Raw genomic sequence first — 10,343 nt, 5'->3', positions numbered from 1 at the left:
ATTATTCTGTACTTGAGCAAAAGTGCTCTTGGGGGTACCAGGCAAAAGAAAGAATATAAACAAAGGGACAGAAATTGGAAATCTTTGGGCTGTAATACTAGGCAATTGTGTCATCTCATTTGACTAGAACATAGGCTAATTATAGAACAGTACTGAGAATTAAGCCTAGAAAGATCTTCGAGGGTGAACCTGTGAAAGCCTGGAATGGTGTTTGAGAGTGCAAGTTTAACTGACAGAGAAGTGAAACCATGGAAGACTTTTATGGGACATGGAAATCGGGGGGACTGATTTGGCTGAGGTGCTTCAAACAAGTAGAAAAGGAGCATGACCACCCACCAGGCTATTGCAGGGGTCCAGATAAGAAGAAATGTGTACCCGTGGGTGTTAACAATTGTAAGGGATAAGAGGGAGGGGAGCCAAGAGACAATTCAGAAAACCATCAAACATAAAAAGTGAGTTAGATAAATGGGATGAGACAAAGCAGAGTAAAATATTTTGACTAAGTTGATATTTGTACCTTTTACAAAATTAAAGAAGCCAGATGATTGAAAGAGAAGAGAACGGCTTTGGTATTGAAAATTCTGTGAGATCCTAGCAGGACATAGAGGAGGAGAAGTCCAGCAGATAGTTAGAATTATGGTCTGGAATGCAGGAGGCCAGAGAGTTCTGGAGGGAAGGATTCGGGAGTCAGTCTGCAGAGGCAGGGGCTGTCACCGAGACCATGGCCCTGGGTAAGACTGTTGACAGAGACAAGAGCAAGTGAGGGGAGAGAAAGGGAGAGAGGAAAAGAATCTTGGGAATGCTTTCCTTTCTTGGCCAAGGAGGAGCCACTTAGGAAACTTGAGAAAAACTATTTCTTGTTGCAGGAGTACATGACTAACATCGTGTACAGGGACCCTTTCAAGAAGAAAGGGGATGGGGATGTCAAGTTCAGCCAAGGGAATATAGTCACTAACACTGAATAGCTATGTATGCTATCAGGTGGGTAATAGACTTACCGGGGGGACCAGTTTGTAAATTATATAAATGTCTAACACTGTGCTGTACACCTGAAACTAATATAAAAATATATGGAATGTTAACTGTAATTGACAAATTTAAAAATATATAAGAAAGGGGATGTCAGCAGGATCATATGCCCTGGAGGGGAAAGATGAAGGTAAGAAAACAAAACAAAACACCTGACTCAGGTGATAGGAGAGTAAGAGGTGAAATAGTTGTTTCACCAATTATTATAAGACTGTTTTCAATAATGTCACTCCAGCAGAAGCAGAGTTCAAGGGTTTAAGGAATGAGAGGGATTGAGAAGGGGAGCCAGCCAGTGTAGACTATCAATTCAACAATTCTAATGAGGAAGGGAAGGAGGGGCTGCTAGAGGGTATTTGTGTCCATTTCACCAGCTGAGAAGGACTGAGGCTCCTTCTTACAAAAAGGAGGAAGAGCTGCAAGAAAGGACCAGGCTGCCCCCGAGAGGAGAAATTACTCGAGGGAGAAGATTCACTGGGTGATATTCGATCATCAGCCCATGTCAGCATTCCCTTTGGCATCCCTTCCTCAGAGCCCGAAGACAAGGAAAGGGAGTGAATAAAGGCCAAGGGAGAAAGGAACAAAGCTCTGGGGTGGAGAGGACTGGTGAGTGGGGAAGATGGACCTTCTCAATTAAGTGGGTAAGCCAGGCATCCTTTTGAGAGCCAGGTGGGGAGGGTGGGTCTGAGGGATTGAGAATCATAGAGAAACATCAATGTAACTAATCACTGGGGTGAAGTCAAGGGACACAGTGGGAGTAACCAATGAGGGATTATAGGACCGGTATACAGCAAAAATTTTTTCTCTCTGGGCTCACACCCCTGTGGGCCTTGACTTTCAGACCCATGACCGCTCACAACCAGCCATCGAGGCCACAGGGTTGGGACTCTTAGTTTGCTGATTCTTGGCATTGAGACCCTGCTACTTGAGACTGCTGTGAGTGGCTTTTCCAGGCCCCTCCTGCAAGAAAGACGATGCCAAGGAACAAGGCAAAGAAGTATCACTGAAAAACAAGATTGGACCCCAGCCACCTTTTACCACTCTTGGCGCTGCCATGTCAAAATCAGGGACATGCCTGACCTCGTTTCTTGGGAAGAGTGAGAAGTCTATCCAAATCCTAAAAAGCTCATTGTGAAGGGCAGAGTCCTAATAATTTGTATTTTGATCGCTTTGAAATAATTTTAAAGTGAGTGCCAGCGGGGGTGGGGGGAAATAGTCCCATTTTATGGGGGCATTTGATTACATTCCAAACATATCAATGTTGCAGGGTGTGCCTGGGAACTCTGATATCTTGCAGCAGATTTTGCCAAGAAAGTGCAAATGTGAGAGGAGCCCCAGTGAAACAAGGAAACTATTCTCCAAGTAGCAGGTTGCAGGGCTGGGCAAGGAGAGAAATGCTCAGACTTTTGTCTCCCCAGTGAAGAGGAGATTAGAACGAAATAAATCAGTGATGTGTGCAAGAGCCGTGACTACCTAACAATGGCACTTTGTGCTGCATTCAAGGAACTCTGAGCCCTTCGGCAGGATTCTTGCTTTCTCTTTGGACTCCAGGAAGGTCCTTGCTAAGTACATACAAGTCCAGAGAGGTGTTTCTCCCTGCACATTTACAATATTCTCCCTCTCTGCTCCTTCTCAACCAGCGTCTTGCCCTTCTTTCCTTTGTGCCCACCTCTGCCCACCCTACATCACTAAGAAACCTGCCATTGCCAAAGGGGAAACAAAACTGTATTGAGCATCCACTTAATGGTAGCGATTGAGACATTTGCTTACTGAGATCATTATGTGATTGTCACAAACATTGTATAGACAAGTGATATTTAAATGCTGGTCAAAAATATTTAGCAGTTGGGCCCAACCAGTGTGGCTCAGTGGATGGAGCATTGTTCTATGCACCAAGAAGTTGCCAATTCAGCCGAAACCGGTTTGGCTCAGTGGATAGAGCATCGGCCTGCAGACTGAAAGGTCCCAGGTTTGATTCCGGTCAAGGGTATGTACCTTGGCTGAGGGCACATCCCCAGTAGGGGGTGTGCAGGAGGCAGCTGATCGATGTTTCTCTCTCATCGATGTTTCTAACTCTCTATCCCTCTCCCTTCCTCTCTGTAAAAAAGCAATATATATATATATATATATATATATATATATATATATATACACACACATATATTAAAAAAGGAAGTTGCCAATTCAATCCCCTGTCAGGGCACATGCCTGGGTTGTGGGCTTGATTCTGGGTAGGGGGCATGCAGGAGGCATCTAATTGATGTTTCCATTGGTGTTTCCATCTCTCTTACCCCTGCCTCTCTCTCTAAAAACATCAATAAAAACATATTTCAAAAAATAAGTTTAAAAAATATTTAGCAGTTGGTTTGACATATCAATCAGAAAGGACTTGGAAGTTGCACTGGAGGTGGGTATTGGAGGCACCCACTGAACCAGGCATTATCTCCTAGTTGCTGGAGTGTGGAAAGGTCCAGAGGTCCCAGAACTAGATGTCGCAAGGAGTGGGGTCACTTGAAGAACAGAAACTTTACCAGCTGGGGCAGATGTCTTTAATGTTCAGACAAGCAACACTTGAAATTTAGCCCCAATGTATCTCCATATGACTGATGGAAATGGGGCCACAGAGGTTTAAACATCTCACCGAAGGCCATCCATTGAATACAAAGATAAGAGCCCAGTGACTCCACTGCAGGACCTTTCCCTCCCCCCTGCACTTGTCCCTTGCTGGCTGTGCCTATTTTCCTTCATCTGTCATCTGGAGTTTAGAGATTAGAATATGTAGTATTCCAGAGAGGGCATGCAAGCGTACCTGAAGACTCTCTCCCAGCAAACCTCCAAAGCTGCATCTATTAACTCTTTGCTGTCCCATTAGGAATCTTCTCAGTAGTGGCAAGGTCAGGATAGGGGGCGAGCGAGGAAAAACTAACTAAAATGAAAGATTTCTTCTTTTCCCTACAACGAGTCTTTGTTTATTTTGTTCCTTACCATATCCCCAGAGTCCAGCACATGGTTGATGTTCAATGCAATCTTGTTGAATGAATGAATAATAATTTATTCCATTTCTATTAACACTTATATTCTTGTCAAGTGCCTTTACATCTGATCCTTTACATTGGACCCTCAAGGGGTTCAGCAGGATTATAGGGCAAACATGGTCATTTCCATCCACAGAAGAAGAAGCTAAGATGCAAAGCGCTAAGGTGTTCTGCCCAGCATCACAAAACTAACCACAGTGGAACCAGGATGGGCCCTGCCAACTCCTGGTCCAGAGCTCTTTCTCTCACATTACAGCATATCTTAAATAAGAAAAAACGTTCACATAATTGGAAAATGAAAAAAAAAGTATAATTTCCAGCCCATCATATACTTGGTGACACAATGGCAAACAGGAGAACTGGCTCTCCTCTCTGCTGCTTAATACACTCCCACTCCAATTCACTGGATCACCAGACTCAAGGGAACCCCTCACTCTTTCTAGGGCTCAGCCATTTAAGAGAATCCCTGCCCTCTGCCCCCACCAGATAATTAGTTTTGTGGCCTATACCAGTTGGCACAGGCCCTACCCAGCCTAGAGCCCTAAGTTCAAATATGACATTTAATGGATAGAAAAGACTAACATCCATCTATCTAACTATGGAGAATGCCTACTCTCCAACTCCCTCTCTGATGCTTCCAGAGGCAAGGGAACTGGATGACTTTGGGCAGTTGTCATAGTGTGTGTGTTTTTCTCTTTATACCTATTATAAAAGTTCTCCAAGTGTGGTTTCTGGATCAGCAACATTGACATCAACTGGAGACTCATCAGAAATGGTTACTGGACTTAGTGTGGTGATCATATCATAACATGTATAAATGTCAAATCATTATATTGTACACCTAAAACGAATATAATTGTAAGCCAACTATATATTTTTTAAAAAAGGAGAAATGGACTATCAGGGAGAATACTTTGTAAAGTGGATGATGTCCAACCACTAGGCTGTGCCCCTGAGTACAAAATAATATTGAACTGAAAAAAAAAATTTACAAAGAAGTAAATTTAGAAAAAAAGGCATAGCAAATTCTTGAGTCTCAAACCTACTAGAGTTGCAGGATCTGGGGGTGAGGTCCAATGATTTGTTTTAAAAGCCCTCCACGTCATTCTGGTGCACACAAAACTTTGAGGACTGCTGTCCTATTATGTCCTATTTTTTTTTTTTCTTACATGAGCCAAGGAGTCACCTCCTATTCCCATGGAGATCTCTGGGAACTCCTCTGCTCACTGAGTCCTCTAATCCCACTTCTCTTCACATGAAAGCCTATGGTATAGTCTTGTACCATTAATCCACCTCCCTGGAGTAAGGGCCAGACTAGGTGATCTGAGACTTTTTCAAATCGAGCAGCTCTGATTCTTCAGGGGAGCCACGATTCAGCAGATGGCCTTACAGAAAGCAGGGGAAGAGTTCTGTGTGAATTTTCTTTCGCTGCAGGCCCCAAGGCTGGAGTGAAGTGAGGACATGGGCCAGTTGCCAACTCTTAGTTACAACCCCAGGAGATCTTTGATGTTCTCCCCTTGCAGTCTGGGGTCCCTGTTTTCAAGAATTTATCAGAATGACCCAAACTTAGCAAACTTGCTCTATGTTCCTTGGACAAAATAACCGCTGAGTCAATTCTGTGAGTAGTCTTGGATTGTCTGCCTGAAACCCTGCTGATAGTTGACTTCCTCTGGAAAACTGCTTCCAATGCAAAACATAACATTGCAGGTTTGTCATATGTGCTGGATCATTGCCAGCATTTGCATTAGATTGATAGTCAATGAAAGAGTGGGTAGTAAATACCAAAAAGAAGCAATCTAACCCAAGCCTCCTCATCTTTCTTATACTAACCCCTCCCTTCTTTCCTAAGCTCCCACACCTGAAAAGACCATTTGAGGACTCAAGAGGACAATTTCTCCATATTCTGGAAATTCTGACACAGTTAAGAAAGAAAGGATCTAATTCCTGTTCAGTTGCTGGGTTCTGATTTACTTTTCCCATTTAGGCTCCTTGATTTATCTTGCTAGCTACAACATTTGCTTAACTGCTGACTCTGTAACTTTTCTTCTCGCCCTCTTCTAGGTTCTTCAGTTATGAAAGTACAACAAGTGGATGGAGAAATGGTTGAGTAGGAGAAGACAAAAATGTGACAGTCCCCATTGAAGACAACAGGCAAAGGTCTTGGAATTTGAGTCATGAGACTGGGGTCCTGCCAGGGCCTTGCCACTGGTGAGCTGGCAGATTGTGGCTCATTGCTGCCCCTCTTTTGGTTACTGTAGAGCAAGAGTTTAAGCAAAACAGGTATCTGGGCTGTTTTCCAACTCTTTGATACTATGGGTAGGCAGATTTATTTTGGAATTCAATTGTCCCTGACTGAAAACTCAGGCTGGGGACAGCAAGTGGACTTCATCTTGTTTGCCAATTTGACCATTTGGAATTGACTGTCTGGGATGTGGGAAGGGTGTCATGATTGACTAAAGCAGGGGTGGGGAACCTTTTTTTCTGTCAAGGGCCATTTGGATATTTATAACATCATTTGAGGGCCATATCAATTATCAACTTAAAAATTAGCCTGCTATATTTGGTCAAACATTTAATTAACTCATCTTTAATGCCTTGGTAGGGCCAGACCAAATGATTTTGCAGGCCTTATATGGCCCGAGGGTCAGACATTTCCCACCCCTGGATTAAAGGGTCTGCCATGAGCATGATAGGGGAAAATGGCAGGGTTAAGTAGCTGCATTCTCAGGTAGCTTAATTCCTAGGTAGCTGCATTCCCAGGGCCTTTTTTCTTTCATAGCTCCCCTATAACTAGCAATGGTTTTCTATATATGTCTATTTAATTGTATCTTGGCTGCTTAAAATATAAATACCCATCACATCCTAGAGTGCAGTGCCTGGTACAAAGCCTGTTACTTGATAGGTGCTCACCGATATTTTTTGAATAAATAAATGAATCTAAATAGCTTAAGAGCATATTTAGAGCCAAAGAGCAACAGCAGGAGAGGATGAAACAAGCTCTGGACACATGTAGAGAGAACAGCACCATTCTAATTGTCCTCTAAGCATCCTTGCCAACTCTGATTCTTGTGTTATCTAAGACTGAACATCAGACATTCAGCTTGTTAGAGGAGAGGAGAGAGATAATGGGAGGAGGAATTTTACTAGGATTCAATAAAAACTCCTTTTGGATACTGCTTCCTTTCTGAATGTTTTCACTGAGAGTCTGAGAAGGTGGCAGTTAGCTGGAGGAAAGATTCAAAGGGGCATATAGCTGCTCCATATTGCTCTGATTTTCCAACCACCAGGTGAATTTTCTTTGAGTCTTGCTTGAAGAGCTCACTTAGTTCCCCTTTGCTCTTCATTTGTGTTGGAGGTTACATATTATTACAGTTGGGTATTAGGGTTTTTGGAAGGCGGGGAGAGAGAGAGGCCTTCTTGGTAAGCTTGGCTCTGTAGCTTGGCACTCACACAATAAAATGACTTTATTCCCAAACCAGATGTTTGAGTTGTTTTAACAATATCTTATGATCCCTCTATTAAATAAAACAAAAATGCACTCTATCAGAATACTCTCTGGGATTAGAAGTTTGATCTCTACTATCTGGTTTTACCCACCAGAGGTTAGCACCTAGATGAATTTGGAATAAATGTCTGGAAAAACTCAAACTTGGTTTGAGATGATTCATTCTAGATTCTGTGTAAAAGTACTTGGGAACATCAGGACAAGTCCCTAAAGTTTGTAGGTAGATCCTTCTAGGTAGGTATCTATTTATTACCAGTGTTGGGAGATGGAGGAAATTCTCATAAGCTGGGATTGATTTGCATTCTCTTTACACAATCAGATTGCCTGGAATATTAATGTGAGCTTTTTCGGGGTATTTAAAGTTGGATTCAGTGACCGTTGGGGTCTTTTCAACTCAATTATTCTAAGATTTTTTTGTAAGAATAACTTATTGGCTTGTCCAGACTTTCCAAATTTGCATTCAACTGCCCTGCTGTCATCAGTAATGAATATTGATTTAGGGGCATACCTCCTAGAGAGTCAAAGGATGACCTATTTGACCCTTTGGTAGGATCATGGGTTTCTCTGGGACCCAGGGACAATTCTGTTCAGTTTTTTATTTTTACATAGCATCCTGTGCCTTTCTCCCATAATAATAGTCCAATTTTAATTAGATTATTCTGATTAATATCTAGCCCCCCAACAGTAGACTATAAACCTCTTATGAGCAGGAACCATGTACGTTTTATCACTCCAGCCCCAGAAGAATTCTTAATGCATAAAAGTCTTCCCTAAATAAATATTTATTGAAAAATGAATAAATCAGTGTATGAAATGAATGAATAAATATAGCAATAAGCATATGGTAAGGGTCTTGGGAAGTTGGAAGTAAACTGAAAATACTTTTCCTAATTAATTAATTAGCTAAACAAATATTTCTTGAGCAACAGGTTCTAGGCACTAAGAAATGAAAGTTTCTGTCCTTAAGGAACTCACAAACTCATGGGAGAAACAGATAAGAAATTAGACAATTATAATTGAAGCCACCTGAGAAAGAAGAGTGAAGGGTTTTATAGAAATACAGAAACCAATATCTGTCTCAGTCTGGAAGAGCTCGAGGATGACTTCCCAGGAGTGATGCCCAGCCTTGAAGAGTAGGGAGAATAAAATCAGTTCAAGATATGTCGCTAGCAACAGATCTTTAGCACAAGAGATGAAGTGTGTTTATCCCTCCTATGCATAAATCTCCTATAGGGTCATAACCCAATGGGGAGACAATATAGTAAAGAAGATAAGTTCCTGGAGGCCAGCTGCCTGGGCAGAAATCCTGCTTCTACCCCACCCAAGAGCTGTATGACCTTGAGCAAATGACTTAAACTCTTTGTGTTCCAGCTCCCTTGTTTTAGAATGCTAATAATAGTATTAGCCTCATAGGATTGTCTGAGGAATAAATGAAATGAAACATGCAACACTCTTAGAATAGACCTTGACACATGAAAGGACTCGATAAATACTAATTGTTACTATCACTGTCATTGCTGTTGAGTACTTCCTAAATGTGGCACATATTAAAGGTATGGTATGGAGACAGTAGGAGAGAGAACAATGAGTTAGAGAAGGACCACACTGATTTTAAAAAAATAGTATCAACTGTGCCTAAATACTGACCTGTAATTTGGGCCCACATACCAGTCCTCCATAGGATAGTTCTGACATTGGCTGGCAAAAGAAATTGAAAATCCATGGGTCTCAACATATCACATTCAATTTTAATTGAATTCAACTTTCATTTGACCCATCTTCCCCAAATGCCTAGACCTTGATGGTCATTTTTTTTCCCCAAAAACCTTGCAACTTCCACAGTCGTAGTTCCTGGAACAGATTGGGAAATTCAAACAACATCACCATAGTTATAAATATGTGAAGGCCAATCCATCTTTCCAAATTAAATATTGATTGTTAAATCCATTTACTCAACCTTTATTGAGCACCTCCCATATGCAGGGGTCAAACATGACTATGACATGATCTTTGTCTGCAGAGCTCAGAGTCTTATGGGGTAGATAGAAGAGTACACAGAAAATCAGGATATAATAAATGTGGTGCTTGCCAGAGAAGTCTTCACAACAGGCTACTGAAGCATAGAGAATAGAGCAATATGTCCACCCAGGAGTCAGGAAAGTTAGCACAGAAGGTAAGGAAGAATATGCTGAACAAAGATAGGAAAGGGCAGGTCTCTTGGATTCACTTTGACGTACCCATTAGACTTAGAAAAGTACCTTGTCCACAAAGATGCTCAATAAATAGCTATAAAATTACTGAATAGATGAATACAAAGGCTAGTTTTTCCTACAGCCCCATTCTTCTCTTCTCCCTCCTCCCAACTACATCTTCCCACACACTCATTCTCTTCAGGCCCAGAGGGAACCTCCGATTCATTACTCATCCCTTTCACTGCCTGGTCTTTTGCAAACTTCTCAAAAGCCTCCTCTATTATTGCTCAACAAACACAGGTGTCCTGAGTGAAGTATACAGCATTTAAATCATGAGGGAAGCCTGACACAAATGAGCATTTCTCACTCATTTTCCACTGGAGAATATGAAGTGCTGAATCAGGGGAGGATAGTGTGTGCTGTGTGGTCATTGTAATAACCGTGTCATGTACCACCTGGCCTCTTCCCCAGAGCCCCCTTGCAGAGAAGAGTGTCAGATCTGCTGAGTTTCACAACTACATACACAGGCACAAAACACATGCTCTTCCCAGTGCCAGGAGGGCTGAACCCAGCATGCCCTGTGTC

The 10,343-nt window shown here is 42.1% G+C and overlaps 1 long non-coding RNA gene across 1 annotated transcript in view; it reads left to right on the top strand.

Annotated features, from left to right (window-relative positions):
• Nucleotides 1-871: 871 nt before the first annotated feature.
• LOC114232700 (uncharacterized) overlaps nt 872-10,343 on the top strand; it is a 32,011-nt gene continuing 22,539 nt past the window's right edge. Inside the window, exons 1-2 of the long non-coding RNA XR_003618793.2 lie at nt 872-981; nt 6,123-6,269. This is a non-coding gene — a long non-coding RNA (uncharacterized LOC114232700). The remainder of the gene's footprint in view (nt 982-6,122; nt 6,270-10,343) is intronic.

Source organism: Eptesicus fuscus, chromosome 7, assembly GCF_027574615.1.
Source record: "Eptesicus fuscus isolate TK198812 chromosome 7, DD_ASM_mEF_20220401, whole genome shotgun sequence".
Classification (NCBI taxonomy): Eukaryota; Metazoa; Chordata; class Mammalia; order Chiroptera; family Vespertilionidae; genus Eptesicus; species Eptesicus fuscus.
This window is presented reverse-complemented; position numbering and strand designations above follow the sequence as displayed.